Source organism: Patagioenas fasciata, chromosome 2, assembly GCF_037038585.1.
Source record: "Patagioenas fasciata isolate bPatFas1 chromosome 2, bPatFas1.hap1, whole genome shotgun sequence".
Taxonomy (NCBI): Eukaryota; Metazoa; Chordata; class Aves; order Columbiformes; family Columbidae; genus Patagioenas; species Patagioenas fasciata.
Genome location: NC_092521.1, coordinates 8,700,362 through 8,720,767, shown reverse-complemented (window position 1 = coordinate 8,720,767; position 20,406 = coordinate 8,700,362). Strand labels below are relative to the sequence as shown.

General features: G+C 40.2%; 1 protein-coding gene across 2 annotated transcripts in view; it reads right to left on the bottom strand.

Moving 5' to 3' along the window:
• Positions 1-20,406, bottom strand: part of ZFAT (zinc finger and AT-hook domain containing) — a 151,095-nt gene that overhangs the window by 121,822 nt on the left and 8,867 nt on the right. For both annotated transcript variants that reach the window (XM_071803779.1, XM_071803780.1), the window contains one exon: positions 17,597-17,788. The gene's annotated coding sequence lies outside the window, so the exon portion shown is untranslated. The remainder of the gene's footprint in view (positions 1-17,596; positions 17,789-20,406) is intronic.

Here is a 20,406-nt window from a genome sequence, read left to right as displayed (position 1 = left end):
AGTCTGAGCCTTTCAAATATTAATGGGGATACAGAGTTGTGAAAACGATCCTCAATAAACCAGGTTACGCTTCACAGCGAAGATGAATTTCACACAGAATCACAGAATGTCAGGGGTTGGAAGGGACCTGGAAAGCTCATCCAGTCCAATCCCCCCGCCGGAGCAGGAACACCCAGCTGAGGTTCCACAGGAAGGTGTCCAGGCGGGTTTGAATGTCTGCAGAGAAGGAGATGCCACAACCTCCCTGGGCAGCCTGGACCAGGCTCTGTCACCCTCACTGAGAGGAAGTTTGTTCTCATATTTAAGTGGAACCTTTTGTGTTCCAGTTTGAACCCATTACCCCTTGTCCTATCATTGGTTGTCACCGAGAAGAGCCTGGCTCCATCCTCCTGACACTCACCCTTCATATATCTGTAAACATCAATGAGGTCACACCTCAGTCTCCTCTTCTCCAAGCTCAAGAGCCCCAGCTCCCTCAACCTTTCCTCATATGGGAGATGCTCCACTCCTTTAATCAATTTCATGTTCTTCATCCTTCCATTTGCATACAAATAAATCTGAGGGTTTTTTAACATTTAAATTTAGGAGCCATGCTTCATTTAACATCACATCCCTTACTAGCAGGAATGGGACTCCAGGAGATAAGACGATTTAAGAAGAGTTACACAAAACATGGCAGACACTTGTCTCCCTTCCTGTTCTCCTAGCTGGATTTTTCCTGTTGAAATGAGATGCTTCTCATTTTGTTAAAGACAACAGAATGGTTGAATCATACCAGTCTTACTGCTTCAATGATCCGTTGGCTTACGTTTTTTGTTTGTTTGGGGATTTTTGGTTATGATTTTTTTTTTTTATTTTAGGCATTGCCCAATATATCTATTCCTTCCTTGACAATGAACATGTGGACAAGTAATAAATCACTGCTGCAACTGAGAATTGAACATCCAATACAAGATCTTAAATTGTCTATCAGGGTATCTGAGGTGAACATCGGAAGATCCTTTTCAAAACAGATACATTATCACTGTTTATTTGCAAACAGAAAAAGATACAGATCTCATCAAAGACTGCTTCACAATAAACATGTATGCCTTTATACAGTCAATATAAATCATAATTTAATACCAAGACATTTCTAGAAATATATGCTACTTCCACAGAAATTAGAACACTTAGAATGCAATATGTTTACTTGAATATTACTGAAAAATTGGATTTTATTCTTGCCCATGTGTCCCTTGCTCACTGCAGAAAGCTGCTTTTCCAAGTCAGTTGAAGGCAACATCCACCCCCATCCCCACCACTTGTTACAGCTGAGTGTAGGATGTTTACAGGAACTAAAAATCAGCTTAACAGTATTAATACAGCATTGGCTTTCAAGATATACAAAAATGAATCTGCACAGACGTGAGCTACCATTTGTGCAACTCGTAAGGCACACACCACGCTTGTGAAGCCTTACTGACATTATGAAGTTGGAACACCTGTTTTTAACATTTAATCTTCTACATACCAGAACACAGTGACATACGTGCACAGTCCTTGATGCTGTAGAGGTAGAAGGTGGAATATAGGAGAGAAGTTCCTCACAGCCCCTGGAGATGAGCATTCTGTTGCACTTAACCTGCCAAGGTCCTTGATGCTCAGAGTAGACACCTAGAAATCGCCAATTAAAATAATTTTTCAAAACTGAAACATCAGAATACATACATTGGAGATTAACACGGTGGTATGAACTGGTTAACACTACTCAAAGATATCCATCTCAAACTGTTTATTCAAAAATAAACCTTTGCGGTGTTGAATGTTTCAACAGTTTCCTTAGTGTGCTAGATTTTACAGCTTTTGTTGCTGCATTTATGCACCTTCCTATTTGTGTTGTGACGAAGTGTCGCTCCTCCTCCAGATCTTTTTCAAGGTACTCCCGTTATTCTGATCATTTTAATTCTTATATTTCTGAGTAACTAAATTCATGTGCAGGAAAACAGCAAATAAACATCAAGAGAGCAACGTACTTACTTTAGCTTCAACATCTTAAGATTTTACAGGTTTGTTTAATACACTGTCTAGTCTCAAACAAACAAGATCTCGGCAGCCCAGGAAATCAACACTTCAATAAAGCCTCAGCCTTCTCCAGGCTCTTGTCTGACAGGTGTTTTACAGATTCACAGGGGAAGAGGAACCACAGATGCAAATTATTTCATACATAGAAGAGTGGGGAGAAGCTCTCCAAGTGTTTAACAGTTGTTACTTCCATGAAGAAAAACATGAGCTCACGTGTGTCTGCTGAACGCAGCTTTGAGTTCACAGCACGGGAAGGCAGCGCTGCCCAGACACCCGTCTTGAGTCACCGAGGACTTTGATGTGTTGCTTTTGAGCAGCCACAGAAACCACCCACAGCAAAACCCCAGGCAGCTCATCCAGACCCCAAAACCTGGTTTTCACAGGCACGTCCCTGCTCACAGAATCCCAGAATGTCAGGGGTTGGAAGGGACCTCAAAAGACCATGCAGTCCAATCCCCCTGCTGGAGCAGGAACACCCAGATGAGGTTACACAGGAAGGTGTCCAGGCGGGTTTGAATGTCTGCAGAGAAGGAGACTCCACAACCCCCCTGGGCAGCCTGGGCCAGGCTCTGGCACCCTCACTGAGAAGAAGTTTGTTCTCAAATTTAACTGGAACCTTTTGTGTTCCAGTTTGTACCCATTACCCTTTGCCCTATCATTGGTTGTCACCGAGAAGAGCCTGGCTCCATCCTCCTGACACTCACCCTTTATATATCTGTAAACATTAATGAGGTCACCCCTCAGTCTCCTCCAAGCTCCAGAGCCCCAGCTCCCTCAGCCTTTCCTCACGCGGGAGATGCTCCACTCCCTTCAGCATCTTTGTTGCCCTGCGCTGGACTCTCTCCAGCAGTTCCCTGTCCTTCTGGAACTGACGGGCCCAGAACTGGACACAATATTCCAGGTGTGGTCTCACCAGGGCAGAGTAGAGGGGCAGGAGAACCTCTCTCAACCTACTAACCACCCCCCTTCTAACCCACCCCAGGTACCATTGGCCTTCCTGGCCACAAGGGCCCAGTGCTGGCTCATGGTCATCCTGCTGTCCACCAGGACTCCCAGGTCCCTTTCCCCTACACTGGTCAGCCGGCAAAGACCTTTGTGTTCCTCCCCAGCTGCCACCTCCAAAGGTAACTGTATATTGTACCTGCGTATACAATGTGTGACCCACCCAGAATTGGTACGTGCGTGTCCCCTGCTGGCCTCTGGACTACCAGCCTGGCTTTCATTCCCGTATTTTCCTCTGCTTCAAAAATCAGTGCACTGGTAAACATCAGAAGCTGCCCCACGACTACTTACAATACAAGGAACAGTCAGAGGCCTCACATTACCGATCACCAGGCTGATGTGCCAAATCTGCCTCCTCCATGCCCAAAATTCACTGTATTTGTGGCCCTGCGCTGCCCAATTCTGCCACAGTTGCTTCAACAACTCCTCCCAACCCTCAGAACTGCACAGCCCATCAAACTCCCATCAGCCCTTCCCAGCAATCCCAGTAGCGCCAGCTCACCTGGAATCACGGCATAAATGTGCACATGGACACTTGAACAGCCCTCACCTTCTCCAGCTGCAAACAGCCACACATGTGGCACGATAAGATGTTCAGTGCTTTGTATTGTGTACATAGAAAACAGAGTCCTTGTATTTCAAACACCTGGCAAAAAAAGCTCAAAACAAAAATGCAGCGTGTTTTTCTTTAATTTATTGATTTCCTGCAGTTACAAACCACTTCAGTCTGTTTTCACGGGAAGACATTTGGCAGCTACGTTTAAGTACATGTATTAGATGTTAGGACAATATAAATGTACACATAAATAAAATTCCACAAGACTGGACTGGCAAACTGCACATGAACTAAACTTACATATATAAAAAAATGCCAAGGCAGCATTAACCAAAATGTCTCCTAGATTAATTATGAGATATATGTAACATATGAGACATGAGATACACATAACATGCTTACTTGGATGAGAGAAGTTTATTAACGCAGAGCACTTCCTTTCTTCCAAGTCCAAATGCTACACAGAATCAGGAAATGCTAAATATTTACAGCAAAGAAAACTTGGAAAACAACTAACAGTATTTTTAAGACATCAAGATCTGTAGATTCTGCTTAAAAATCCTTTTTATGAATACACCTACATAAATTATCAAGCCAAACAGATATTTTAAAAATGTGCTTTTAACTGAGATTGTATTAGTGTGCAAGTTGCTCTAAAACCAATTTTTTGCAGAGTTGCTAGCTATGAATTGGATAAATAATTTCAGTACTTTCTGTCATCACAGGTGTTCGTATGTCATGAGAAAGAACATCCAGGTAACACAAAATAGTTCCAGTTATAGGACCATGGCAGAAGAACCTTGGTTCACGTGTGGTCATTCACTGCCTGCTTGGAAACCATGACCCTGTTAGCCCAGTTTTCCCAGGCCTAAGGAATTCTAATAGTTTTAATTCTGATAAATTAAAAAGAAAATATTTCACTTTAAATATTTGTGTCTTTGGACGTAGTCTACTTTTACAGAATAACTATAGCAAAGTTGAATGAATAATATCTAGGTTTACTGTACTGTCAAATTGAACAAAGTCTTTAAAGTGTTAGGGAATAAAAAATTAATGTTTAGGAGGGAGACCAGAGAGGTGAAGTAGTGCAAGCATATTTCTGTCTTAGCAGCAGCAGTTACATAGGCAATTCCTTTAAAAATGGAAGGTTAGAGAAAAACAAAGGAGAAACGAAATCCCAAATATGAGGAAACAGCGTGTGCAGATCCTGCCCAAAGCAAAGCGGGAAGCGTTGAAGCTGTTTTGCAGACATGTGGACATGACTGCTCTGAGTCGCTCTGGAACTGGATCAGTGAAGTTGTTCTTTCAAAAGCTGCTATTTACATGAAAAATAAAACCTTCTATTGTCATGGTTGGGTTGGCATAAATCAAAATGACTTTACCACAAACGAGTGTATACACTATGCACTGTTAGTGCAAAAATATATCCTGTTGTTTTTTTTTTTTTTTTTTTTTTAACCTTTCTTTTGGCCTTGGGTTATATTCTGTTTACAAACAATAAGAGCACTACCCACTCATAGAGACTCAGGATGGGGAATTCCAGAAAAAGAAACAAAACAATCAAACAAAACAAAAAAAGCAAGGCACATCTGATTAAATGCCTGCTAAGTACTTGACAGCATTTATAATTATTTTTCCTAAGAGTCATTAAGGAACAGGAGCTGCTAAAACAGACAATTCACAAAGCTGGTCTGCTTTAGGGATCTCATTCATATGTGTTGTTAACCGCCACTTGCCGTTCTGGCCCCGTGAAGCGTAATTATGTAGCTCATACCACAAAGCAGCAAAGAGGAAACGTGCAACAGTTTTATACCTCCACTCCAGACTGGATATGAAGAAATCACACCTACGCTATCAATAAGCCACTGAGTTAACTCATTTGAAGACAATCCATATGTATTTACGGCAGCTTTTCCTTCTGTGGTTGCCCGAGCGCAGCCAGGTGCAGCAAACATCTGACTGAAAGCTGGACGGGAACAGCTTCCAGTCGGGGATGTTTACAGCACCGGACCGCGGGACGTCAGCGCGAGCGCCGCGGGGCAGGGACGCGCTCACCTGCGGGGGAGGACGTTCAAGACACGTCAGACGTGTTTCCATCACATTCCAACACATTACTGCTCAGACATTTCTGAAGAAAATCTTATTTTCAGTCTGCAACAAAAAATACAGCTCTAGATTCTCAACTTATTAGAAAATTAGAATACAAATTAGATACGAATAAGAACACTAAATACAAATATATTAGAATACAAATTTTGAATTAGAATAGAGATATTAGAATACAAATTCATATTAGAATAGAAATTCTCAATTTTTAACATACATTTTAAGACCTCTTCAGGCCCAAATGTATTTATCTTTCTTATTTATATATTTGTATATTTATTTATACATATACTTTAATTATACATTTAAAATATATATAAGATATAAATATATTTATATATAGTATAGCTATAACAGATATAGTAATGGTAATATAATAGTAATATAAGTATAGTAATATATATTAAATATACACTACTAACACTACTAACACTACTAACACTACTAACACTACTAACACTACTAACACTACTAACACTACTAACACTACTAACACTACTAACACTACTAACACTACTAACACTACTAACACTACTAACACTACTAACACTACTAACACTACTAACACTACTAACACTACTAACACTACTAACACTACTAACACTACTAACACTACTAACACTACTAACACTACTAACACTACTAACACTACTAACACTACTAACACTACTAACACTACTAACACTACTAACACTACTAACACTACTAACACTACTAACACTACTAACACTACTAACACTACTAACACTACTAACACTACTAACACTACTAACACTACATATAGATATAGTAAATAATAGCAATATAAATAATAAATAAGTAAAATATAACTGTAATATAGATAGAATATACCTATATATCTATATAGACATAAGATATATAAACAAATTATTCTTTTAAAGATCTCTTGACTTTACTTCCCTATACCCTCATTCCTGAAGTTCTCAAAAATAAATGGGACTTCCACTTCGAAGATCCTATGAATTCTGCAGGTAGCTCTCCTTCCATAACTATTTATATTTCTAAATGAAGCTACGTGCAAATTAAAGACAGTAGGAAAACAAGCCATGTTCATAATATCAGAAACTTGACAGAATTCTGAAAACATTTATTTTTTGTGTCAGAATACTACCTGAGCAGTTTGAAGTTCTGTTACAACCAAATAATTAAAACCAAAACAAAAAACACCAAAAAAACCCCAAACAAAAATGAACAAATACAAACCAAACAATAACAGCCTCAGGATAAAACCACTTCACTTCCCATTTTCAACAAGTTACTGTCAAAACTCCCCCAAGACGACATTCAGTTCTGCAGCTATTTCCTCTAAGTTAAAAGAACCCTTATAACATTAAAAAATAATATTCACAATAAACTAAACTGTTTCGTCTTTAAGTGTTCGATCCAATTAATTTATTAAGTGCATTGCCCTGAGCTGGTTGCTGCATATTCCCCTAATGCTCCCATTCCACACCACTGTGCACAGAAATAACCAGAAAGTCAAAATTCAAGGGACTCCGTGGCATTCCTGGTGTTGCAAAAGTTTCCCCCATCTGTGCAATGGACACGGGGGGTCTGAAACTGCTGTCCGCAGATGTTTAACTATAAAATTCTCACTTGATCATATTCACATAATACTTACATGCCATAATTTTGTAGTTTATAGTGAAATTTCTTCCTTCTACTAACAGAGCTGAAAGCAGATTGATTTTTTCCTATTTAACAGATTTTATCCCTTCGGAAAGATCTTTGCGTGTAAGAAGTTTTCTACTATCAGACTATATACAGACTTCAGGAATTTAAGGTTGCTGCTTCTGTGGGGGTTGTGTTTAGGCCTCCACAGCAGCTCGTAAAGAGAATAATTATGACCATGAGTTTAAAAGGGAAGAAAAATGACAATATTCAAGATTTTTCAATTACAGAAACCCAGCTCCATCCAGTTTTCAAATAAAGGTTTCCTCCTGAAACATGAAACCTTGTTAGCAGTAAGAGAAATTCGTTATTGCAGCAGCATGGCAGGATTAACGAGGAAGCTGCATGCAGTCGCTATGGATACCGTGCTGACCTGCATTATTTTTGAGAAGAAATAGTTAAAAAGCCAGTGGTCATTTGCAACAAAGGCCTCTTCAGGCTGTTCCAAAATTGAAAATTCCTATTTTACATTGCAACGAAATGGGCTATTTCATGCAGAGGTAGGCACATGGTATTTGGCTAATTAGGTTGCTGAGCATTAAGTTGCAATGAACCATTTCTTATACTGCTTTCATTTAACACTTCTTAAGGAATTATGAAGGTTACTGAAACGTCACCTGCCCAAAGAGAACAAACTCTCCACAACCTCCTTTGTTTTAACACGTAAATCATCACAACATAGCCAATACACACGATAATGAAGCTTCTCGCTGTTTTAGCAAACTCACTGTCAGCTACAAATGCTGACACAGCATCTTACAAAGCGATTATGTTTGGATTAAAAGGAGCCGAAATTTTCATTTCTAAATGTGGTGTTAAAAAAGGCAGAGGCATCACAGGTCACTTTGTACAACTACAAGCTTGAAAGGTACAACTTCTATAAAAACTGGAGCCACATACTTATCAAGAAGCACCTCCAGCTCTTCTCCCACTCACTTTCTTTTTTTAAACAAAGATAAGCAGACAGCACACCCCAGCTTTCATTAAAGGCACTGCCCTCTCACTTTTGTAAAGCTTAAAAGCACTGAAAACAGACAGGATTTATTCTAATGCCATCACAAACTGAAGATTATTGACAGCTGGCTTCTCTTAATGCCTTTAACTGTTTTTCTTCAGAACAGTAATAAAGATATCATTCTTTGAAGTGTGAAACCCCCTCCTAACATGTCAAGAACACACAGGGATGCAAATCTTTAAGCCTACATTAAGTCCTTCTGACACAAGAAATTTGCCTTTTATGTCATTTTCCAATGGTAATGTAGGATCATCTGCCTAGGAACCGTTCCTCAGCTGCCAGCACACTGGAAAAACAACAAAAAGAAAGGTTTAATACTAGAAAAGGGACACCAGCGTAGATGGGGTTCTTGGGAACATGGTTTAGAGGTAGACTTGGCAGCATTGGGTTAACAGTTGGGTTAACAGTTGGACTCATGTTAAAGGTCTTTTCCAACCAAAATGATTCTGTGATACACCTAAAGCTTGTGTTCATGCACAATTTCAAACTCAAAGCCATGCAGACCCCAGATTTACTGCAAGTTCCCAAAGCTTCAAGCATCATTTCACCAGTCATGCTGAACTTTCGCTGCTTGAGCACCTTAAGCAGAGCTCAACAAGGCAGGAGGTGAGAAGCTGAGCAGCCAGACAGAACTTGGTCCTAACTCTTCCCACGTCTTAAAGACGTCCTTATTCTACAACGAGTATAACTCACTGAATCTGAAGCCTCAGTTATTACACAGAAATATGACAGTTTTTGAAGTCGAGGCCTTGTCAATCAGTCCATCAGTCAAAGCAGTTTAGCCACAGATGCCTGATGCAAGCAAAAGGAGTGACGAGGAGTGACAGCAGGAGACAGATGCTCAGTGTGGCTACTACTCTTTTTTTTAGTCATGCATATTCACCAGAATTGAGAATTAAACCCCAAATATAAAAAGAACTCTTGAACTGCACACAAATTTCAGCAATAGTAGGAAGAACTTCATAGTGAAGTCAAAAGCCAGCATTCACCAGTCTTCTAGTAGTTACATCTGGATTTAAAAGTTCTATAGTATAGTCTGCCTAAAGACTAACAGTACATGAATTGAACACTCTCAATGTGCTCTTTTCTTCCCCCCCCCCCCCCCCAACTCCTCCTAAGGATAAGTCTCTGAAAAAAATAACATCAATCACATTTGTTTGTAATAGATTCTTCCCCTTTTTACCTTACAGTAATTATACCAAACTAATTAAATACAAATTCCTCTGATATTATAATTAAGTAGCCAGAGCAGATTTTATATGCAAGCCCTTTTGTTTGTTTGTTTTCTGTCTTTGGTGTGGGAAGGGGGGGGCAGGGAGGGGAAAACAACTTTTCACTAGATCGTTTATTTCTAAATTAAATATTCCAATAAATTTATTGAACTCTGGAGTATTAATCGATTCTATTCTCACCATTTTTATACATTTTCTACATTACTGTAGCTTGCATTTCGTATATAATCCAAATCACATCATCGCCAACAGCACTTGTGCCGTGCAGTGATTCACCTGTGAGCTACTGCCTCCAACATTGGTTGTATGTTGTACTGAGATCCTACACACAGAGTTCACTATAGCACTGGTAGTTAACAATGCAGGAGGAATTATGAAGTATGATGTGTATATAAGTAGTTTTAACACTGATTTCCTGTGTATTTTCTGCTTTTGGTGACTAATATGCATGCGGTACAACTAAAAATTTTGTCACAAGAGGCGGGATTTTTTAAATTGGGCCACAAATCCCAAAACTATGGAAGAGATTGAATCCAACATTACAAATTGTAAAGAAAGAGGGGAAAAAAAAGTGGCTTGATATTTTAAAAATGTATGGGAAAGCACAGAAGTAGAACGTTACTAACACAGCTGAGACCAAATTTATGTGAGGGCTGGATGCATATGTCATGTATAATCATTTCAGAAAACCAAACATCCACAGGTCTGTGTTGTAAAGTAACATTCTTATCTGACCAAAGCACATCCAAGCAGGACAAACTACAGAAAAAGGATGATGGTGTGAGCCAAAATAAAGTTCAGATCCTGATTCAAAAGGGTCTCTGCCCAACTGCCCCACATCTGAGCCTGAACAAAGAACAACATCGTAAATTTAGTTTGCTGTGGCTAAGAATGATGGCAGCAGTTAGACACCCCCACCTCACCACTGCAGTCCTGTATTCCTTGGGTTGAGCAGTAGCTGAGCCTGAAAAAATCAAATGTTTATTTAGAGAACATCACCTTGGCTCTCCATTAGGTGGAATAATGTACCAAAGAAGTTACCCAGCCAAATTAAGTGTTTACTTCAGGTGACTTGGGGAGTTCTGGAACAGTCAGTCAGCTCCACAGTCATCACAGGGGGCATGAAGTGGCTAATCTAAGATCATTTTACTTTCAAAATGAGCTTAAAATACAAACTAACAGAAGAAACCCACTAAAAAACCTCACACCACAAATTCAAGAAATACATCTACCACACTACTGAGTTATTCTCATAAAAATCCCAACTAATAGGTTAACCTGCAATCAAGAACAGAAAAATGAAGAATATTAGCACCCTTAATTGCATTTCTTTTCCTCAGAGCACAGACATTCAGCAGTTTATATTTCTATGTAGTACATAGCAACACACACTGCTGGTTTTGCTTTTTTAGATTGTAAACTTTTGCAGCAGGGTAGCTACATCACAGTGCATTGACCATAAGAGAAACCTGAACAACCAGAACTATGAACTTAGGGGAAACAAAAATATGTTGAATGTATTAGGTCAGATTTCACACTAAGACTCCATCCCTTTCTTTATGTTACCTATCAAAAATTTTTGATGATACAAACTCAGTGGATTCCACAGAATCACAGAATGTCAGGGATTGGAAGGGACCTCATCCAGTCCAATCCCCCTGCCAGAGCAGGAACACCCAGATGAGGTTACACAGGAAGGTGTCCGGGCGGGTTTGAATGTCTGCAGAGAAGGAGACTCCACAACCTCCCTGGGCAGCCTGGGCCAGGCTCTGGCACCCTCACTGAGAAGAAGTTTGTTCTCAAATTTAAATGGAACCTTTTGTGTTCCAGTTTGAACCCACTGCCCCTTGTCCTATCATTGGTTGTCACCAAGAAGAGCCTGGCTTCATCCTCCTGACACTCACCCTTTACATATTTATCAATGTTAATGAGGTCACCCCTCAGTCTCCTCTTCTCCAAGCTCCAGAGCCCCAGCTCCCTCAGCCTTTCCTCACACGGGAGATGCTCCAGCCCTTCAGCATCTTTGTTGCCCTGTGCTGGACTCTCTCCAGCAGTTCCCTGTCCTTTTGGAACTGAGGGGCCCAGAACTGGACACAATATTCCAGGTGTGGTCTCACCAGGGCAGAGTAGAGGGGCAGGAGAACCCGTCTCGACCTACTGACCACCCCCCTTCTAATCCACCCCAGGTACCATTGGCCTTCCTGGCCACAAGGGCACAGTGCTGGCTCATGGTCACCCTGCTGTCCACCAGGACCCCCAGGTCCCTTTCCCCTGCACTGCTCCCTAATAGGTTATTCCCCAACTTAAATTGCAACCTGGTTTAATATATAACTGCGCTTAATATATAACTCAACATTGCTGTGCACAGTATAGTTCTCATTCTATAGTTTCAGCTATTTACCTTTTTCTTTTGGTCCCTCTTAGAGGAATTTTTGCCTCATTCCTGGTTAAGAGGTACTATGAAAGTACATTGTTTAATCTGAGATAGATTCTTGGACATACTTAATTAGAAACTATTAAAACAAATCGCTTTAAATATTATACAGCTACCTCTACGTGACATGCTTCGATGTTAGCCTGGAAAGTCTTCCAGTTCCTAATTTGCGCCCACTGTCTGCCTTGTCTTCTCTCTGGTCCAAGATGACAGAGTCGTCTGCAGAAAGTGAGCTCTTGCTTTTTAAAAGCATCTTTAAGATTCAGATAATCCTCCAGTCTGGAAAACAAAGTTCAGACTACTGAATATACAATAACTGGTCTGATCACCTCTTAAAGAGAGTGGAAGGCAGAAGCAGGAGGGCAAAAAACAACCCTAAGACTTGATAAGACACAGAAACAAAGAATACATTTTATAGATGTTCTTTGCAGCAGTATCAGAGGATACACACCAATAAATCAGTCTTTATTTCCAGCAGCAAGTTTCCAAAAAAAGTTGAAGCCCTCTGTGTCTGCCGACCCAAATATGGCCAAGCACGAACAGAAAAACCTTCCTGAAAAGATGGAAACCAAAAACGCCATATAAATACATCATTTGTTAAGCCAGGTTTTTTGTGGGTTTGAGTGGCTATCAATTGAGACTGCTGTAGCAGACTCGGTGTCAATGACACATTTAGCACACTCCACTTAATGACTTCTCACTCACATTTGCAATGGTAATTCTCTGGTGATACCAGCTGCCAACAATAGTTCTCTATGACACTATAATGGAAACAAGCTGAGAACTGCAGCATTAAGACTGCAGAGCCCCTTCGCTCACCTGTCTGTTAACAGCAGCAGCCCAACAACTAATTCTACACCCTATTACTATATTGTTGGAGAAGCTGGTAAGGGCCAGGACACCAAGAGATCTACGGGCAACACAGGACAAATGTTCCCATTTTAATGGTAACCCTGTGTGAACACATTCCAGTCCATGCAAATTAGTATAGCTGCAAATTACAAATCCTGGCATTCTCACACTGTTAATTTTGATAAGCAGAATCTGGAGATTGCTACTGCAGCCTTTGTGGAAGTCAGTGTCCCAGCAGCATCTTTCCTCTCCTGTACAGAGTGAGCTCAGCTCCTCTGTTGCAATAAATCCTGAAAGATATCAAACTGAGAAATGATCTGTACACCAGCATCAATCCTAACCTTGCTCCCAGAGCATACAGCATTTTTATAAATTACTTGAAAGAAAATAAGCTCAACCTAGTTAGCGTGCACGTCACAAACAACAGACAAGTGCACAGCACTTGGTTTTACAAAGCATCTTTGTCCTTATGCACAAGTTTAAAAAAAAGTTAAATATTTGTTTTGCAGTAATACCCAAAAAGACCCATTCTTTTAAGTACAAATATACAACCCGCTTCCACAAAGGAAACAGTCCACACAAAACCAGCACGTCATCATGGTATCCACTTCTGGACCAACGATATCAAAACCGAAACAAAAACCATACAATGTAAATACCAAACACCTCCCAACTACTCTCACAACTATTATGTCTATTTAAAAAGCAGCTTTCACCTAGTTCTTCTGAGAAAATAATTTTCAGGATTTACTGACAGTAATTGAAAACAGACATGCACTGGAAAAACAGTTCCTTTTGAAAACATAACTCCATAATCCTAAATCCATCTTACATAGGATCTGACCAACTTACTTAGAAAACTACTACTTTCATGGTATTTCTCTCTCAAACACCAATGCCTTTAGAAACAAGACACCTCCTTCAATAACATATAACACAAAAAGAATTAAAATAGGCTTTCCTAGTCTGTAAATATGCCAGGAGTATATCTGACAAATCTGATTCATGTTTTCCTACTTGGAGCAATGTCTCTGGACTACAATAAGAAGAGGAGACACTTTTTTGGAGAAGACGACAAAAGCAACTTTTAGCAGGAATTTTTTTTGTCTAAATCATGAAATTAAATTTTGATTCTCATACCAACAATTAAAAATTTTCCTTATTAACTACCAAATGCTTTAGTCTACTGCTGTATTCTACATGGAATTACCAGTATAATCTAGAAAACATGCCATGACATTCACAGAGGGTTCCTGACGAACAAAAGGACAGGGAACTGCTGGAGAGAGTCCAACGCAGGGCAACAAAGATGATGAAGGGAGTGGAGCATCTCCCGTGTGAGGAAAGGCTGAGGGAGCTGGGGCTCTTGAACTTGGAGAAGAGGAGACTGAGGGGTGACCTCATTAACATTGATAAATATGTAAAGGGTGAGTGTCAGGAGGATGGAGCCAGGCTCTTCTTGGTGACAACCAATGATAGGACAAGGGGCAGTGGGTTCCAACTGGAACACAAAAGGTTCCACTTAAATTTGAGAAGAAACTTCTTCTCAGTGAGGGTGACAGACACTGGCCCAGGCTGCCCAGGGAGGCTGTGGCATCTCCTTCTCTGCAGACATTCAAACCCGCCTGGACACCTTCCTGTGGAACCTCAGCTGGGTGTTCCTGCTCCGGCGGGGGGATTGCACTGGATGAGCTTTTGAGGTCCCTTCCAATCTCTGATATTCTGTGATTCTGAGGAAGCCTGAGCTCAACATACAGAAAGGAAGCTGGGCTGGGTCGCTGCCTTATGTGGCTGCAAATGATGGTTGAAGGTTCAGTCCTCAAGCTGGCAAGGACCCCAGGGGCCAGCACGGGGCAAGAAGAGGGGCACAGTGAATGGCAGCACTTCTACCAACAGAGACACCATGAGAAACCCGAGGATGGGGTCAAAAGAAACCTCACTGGGATCAATAAGGAAAAGTTCAGTGCTCTGTACCCGGGGCAGAAGAACCCCCTGCAGCAGCACAGGCTGGGGAGAGCTGGCTGAGGAACAGCCCTGCTGGAAACGGCCCAGGGGCTGGAGCAGAAGCAGCTGAACTGGAGGCCAGCATCTCACTGTGGAGAAGGCAAAGCCCATAGAGAATCGCAGGTGAGGGTGTCAGCCCTGCTCTGCCTGCTGCTGGCAAGGACACCCTGCAGACACAAGAGCAATGGACACAAAAAGCAACATGGAAAATTCAGGTTGGACATGATGACAAACTTTTTTCACTGGGCGGGTGGTGAAGCTCAGGAACAGGCTTCCCAGGGAGGCTGTGGATTCTCTGCCTTTGGGGTTTTCAGGGCTTCATAGGACAAAGCCACAGCTGACCCCACCAACTGCTGGTCAGAGCCCTGCTTTGGACAACTGGATAGACCAGAGACCTCCAGAAGTCCCATCTGACCACAGTGAGAACTCCATGATCTCATTAATTCCTGTGATATGCTTCCAGCGGCTACAGTCTTGCTTAAATAGTTATCCTCAGTCATTGTGAAGTCAATAAGTCTTTGGAAAAAGTATTATCCGTAGATGACATCAGTACTGACTTTGCTATAAATACCCAGGTGTTATCAATAGACTAAAGTGCTAGCAGCTGCAACAGTTCTGGAAGCACAAATATTTTATGTTAAAACTATTTTAATCAGAGAGTGCCAAATAATCTATAGAGAAAACAGAAATTGCATACCTAAGCCTACTGAATTTAAACATGTTGCCAAACACCATCCCAGGGTCACCTTTGTAGATCACACTCAATGTTCTTCCAGAAAAAAAACCCTTCAAGATTGTTATTTTATGTCAGTACCTTTAAGAACAGGAAATATATAGAGATATTTTCACTTTGCTTGCTTGTAGAAGCTCCCTCAAATTTGAAAAATGCAGTAGAATGTTTCCCACAAGACATAATTTTGAACATTAAATTTTTAAAATGTCACTCTTAAGCAATACACAAGGATGCCTTACATTTAAAGACACACTACAGATTTTTAGAGTCTCCGTTTTTCCCTAACAAGTCTCAATTCTGTTTCCTCACAGCGTTAAATACGGCTTTTTAAACCACAATTAATTAAATATAGAAGATAGACAGCATGACCCAAACTGTTTGTTTTATCACACCATAAATGCAAAGCTTTAGTGATAATGACAATTAAACCAATTAGAGTAAACAGGTTGGAAGTAATTCAGAAGTAGAAGGACTGATTCCTGCAACTCACTTCTAGGGCCACACAGATTAAGCAACAATTCAATGCAATAGATAAAACAGCTTGGTGAAAGGGAAACATGTGTCATTCACCTGACATTACAGTCCTGATTTTGGGGGTACTTTTGGTCAAGCAAACCTTGAATTATTTCATTATGTCACCCAAGTTTCAAAATAAGAAAGGTACTCAATTTAATCATTAAGACTAGTAGCTAAAATGAACTCTCTCTTGGTTGCATTGACTGGTGTTTTTCACACCTCTTTGGTGAACCAATCAATGTATTAATCTAAAGAAAAAAATAAATCCTACACTCACATTGGCGAGTATTCTAACAGGAGCAGATCAGCAAAAGCAAACCAGTTTGTGTTGAAGACGCTATGTAAACTACATATATTCCAGGAGGTCTTGCTTCAAAATTAGCTCTCGTCATACCTACGGTTTAAATAGTCTTAAAGCAAACGCATTAGCCCAATCCAGAAGCACACCTTTCCATTTTGTTTGATCCAAAAAAAGTTGACTTGCATGTTCCACAAGAACTGCAGAAAGGTAATTGGACACCATCAGAACAGTCATGTCAAAACTGCATTCCTGAACCCGATTAAAACATGAATGTAATTCACTATGTGACTTTTCAACTGCTGTGCAAGTTGAATCAGTTTAGCGAGATGTCTGCTGAGTGCCAAAGTAGAGTAAATGGCAGAAGAAGCACATACAGCAATAAATCCTTTCTAAAGCTTTACATCATTAGATAATTCAGCAATACAAATTAGAATAATACCCCAATGTGGTTTCAATTTGGCAACAAATTTTCTAAAGAAGGTGGAAATTTACAGGTCCATTTTGAGGTTCATATGAATGTTCACAAGGTCAAGATATATTCTAAACCTGCACTGCCAAATGCTACCAAGGCAGAGCTACTTCTACTATTTGGAGAGCCCTGCTCTGAGCAGGATTTCAAAGTATTTTGTAGGATCTGCTACAAATTATTCCTACATTTGGTCTTGGCAAAGTACTCAAAGAGAATTACTCAAGATTCATCATCTTCTCTGTTTTTCATATGAAACCAACTAACCAAAAAATAATCTGTTTCTTAGGGGAAAACACAGAATCAACAGCAAAGAAAACCATTATCCAGCCTATAGTCATAGGCGTTCTGAAGATAACAACACAGTTTTTCCGAAGTTAATCCTGAAGCAATTTTTATCAGCTGCATTTTAAGTCACAGAACCTAAGCACCTAAACTTTATGCGTGTTTGTAAAATACAGAGCAATGCATGAATGCAACAATTACATGCAACCTAGATCTTCGTAACACCTCAAATAGAGAGCAACTGTGCAATAAGAACATCATTTTGTGCAATAGAGTATTGCCTCCCTTAATAAGGGAGGCTGTTGCACAATGACCATGCCAAAAACATGAATACTCACAGCACAGAGCCTGACTTCTGGTGCACTTTCACGATGGTTTAAACTGAACATGGTAACTGCAGGGTGGCAGAAGAGAAGTCCTGCCCTCTGTCATCCAGCTGAGAGATTCCTGCTTTCTCCACTGTTACAGGAATTTTATAATTTCATGATGCAAGTTACTTGGACAACCACTGTATTAGCTGCAAACTTATACTGGGAAAAGAAAAAGAACAAAAAAAAAGGAAAAATATTAGTTTTCTCCTACAGAAGGTAGCTGGTCTCAGTTACCAGGTGGCAGTACAGTCCTCAGCAGTGACAGGACAAAGGTGCTGTATAGGGCAGGACTGGCTATTTTGGTGGCAATCTAGTGTTAAATCAATATAGGTGAATAGTTTAACCACAATAGGAACCTTTCCCCGCCATCCCCTCAAAAAAAAAGAGAGCAATACTTTTGATACCCCTGGTATCAATGTTTTGAGTGGGAACAGTAACATGAGCAAACTGCACGTCTCATAAAGACACAGTAAACAGCAAAAAAAAGGAATTTGGCAACACGATGCTCCCTTAAAGCTTCTGTCAACTTTATAATCATTTGGATGTAGCTTAAATACTTCCATGCCTTGCAACAAGAAACTAACATTTGAATGAAACAGCAGAGGAACATCAAATTGCCTTTCACTCTGGATATCAAAGTTCACCCCAACTGCAGACTTCAACTCCTTGTAAATCAACTGAGCAGGATGCGCTTTTCCAAATGAAGAAGGGAGTCACAGGTCAGTCTGTCTTTACCAACACCCCACCTGTGGGTACATGGATAAGTCAGACGGCATCCTGACCTCCGAGAGGCAAGGACAAACCAAAGGAATGCAACAATAAACAAAAATGTTTCTCAGTAGACAGAGGCATCTCAAGCACTTAAGGCAAAACCTCCCTTGAAGAACTTGGCAGTATAATACATTTCTGAATGCTAATATTCCCCAAAACTATTTGTGAAAACCTCTAACCAAGGATGTGGTTCAATCCTCCTCTGGTGTCTGGCTGGCTACTAACACATTAACGTAACTCCCTTTGTGAGGTCACGGGTACAGCTCTGCAGAACAGTTCGCATGGGAGATGCAAGCCAAGCCCAACAGTGCAGCTCCCACACAAAAGCATCACCAAGTCTGGAGTTTCTACACTGCACATTTGATTTTTATCAGGATTTTAAAGTGAACTTCACTAGAACCCAAAATAAAATTTCATTAAAACCAGGCATCCCCACAAAACAAGCTAAAAAAACCCCCACCTACCTAATTTCACAACATTTACAAAAATAAAAACCATAAGCAAACGCATGGCTCTTCATAGGAATACTGCCATACCCAGTTCATAAACCAGATCATGTTCCCTGAAAGAGGTTTGAAGACCAAGGATGCTACAGCCCTTATCGCTGATTTCACCTGTTGAAAGAGCTGAACGGTATCTTAATTCAGCTTTCCACAAGGGTTATGAGCCAAAGAAATCACTAAAGGTAACTGAAGAAAACTCTCAGGGTGTTTGGAGACTGGCTTAATTCGTAAATCAGCTCTTTCTATGTTGTTTATCTGTAAGTGAGGGACAAGTTACAGGAAACACTTCTTACCCACTACTTTAATTCTTTATCTGAGCGACCAACTGTGAATTCTCAGTGAACCTCCTTAACAGTCAGTTTCGCAGAGCTGTTATATCTCAGAGGTCAGTCGAGACCATTTAGTTCAACAGTAATGTTGTAAAAACATCAAGAAATCCCTCTAAGTAAGCAATTCAAATAAAAAATAATAATGCGGCTATAGCATTTCTAAAACAAATATGTTCTGTGAAAACAGTTAAATAAAAGTAAATGTGTACAATGGGACCAATGAAGGTACACTTAAGGAAATACTACAAAAACAGGCTTCCAGTCATTGCATAAAATTTGCTTAACGACAGACCAAAACTCACCACAAAGCCAGAAGTCAGCTGCCTTAGGTTCCACTTATAACATTAGAAAATGCAACATAGTTGGCTCTATTTGTTAAACTCCGTAAGCAAATGAAATTCCAACTTAACTACAATCCTATTTAAAAGCAGAGAACTCCTCAAATTAATTATATTCTCCAGCTTAAAGCAGTGGTTTAAAGACAGGAAACAGTGTTACCAATAGCCTGTACACCATGGTGCTTCAATGTCCAACGATCTGTTCCAATTAACTGCATGTTATAAACTGTCTAAACTATTATGGAAAATTCTGCAATAGTACATTTAAACTGTATCAATAAATTGACAGAAAACCAGTATTCACCTTTTCATTAAAGGCAGGTGACAAGAAAAACATTTCCCTTTTCATAAAAAGAAAAATCTTAATCATTAATGAGTCTTTGAGAATTTCAGCAGAGATCTGGTTTTATCGGGATACCTGGTATTCTTAGGAGAAATTTAGAAGTAATACTGCACACAACAGCAATTCAAGCTGTGTAAAGGTCTTGTTTCTTAATTTAGATACAGCCAGGAAGTATTATGAACTACAACAATAAGGAACTTGACACTGAATTTATGTTGCATAAGAAAGAGCAATACATAAATCAGTACTTCTCCCTGATACTGTAGCGTGCAACTTCTCATCGGCATGCAGGATCACAAATTCAATCAGGTTGTTAGAACCAAGGAATGTTTCAGTACACGGATTCCTTTTAGTTTCCTGAGATTTTACAGCTTCTAGTTAATATTTGGCACAGCCTGACTTTTAACTGAACCACCAGCTTAGCAGTTCCCGATCCAACTAATGTGCTTAGCACGACAAGTCATTTAGTCAGCATACCCGAAGTGAAAAAAAA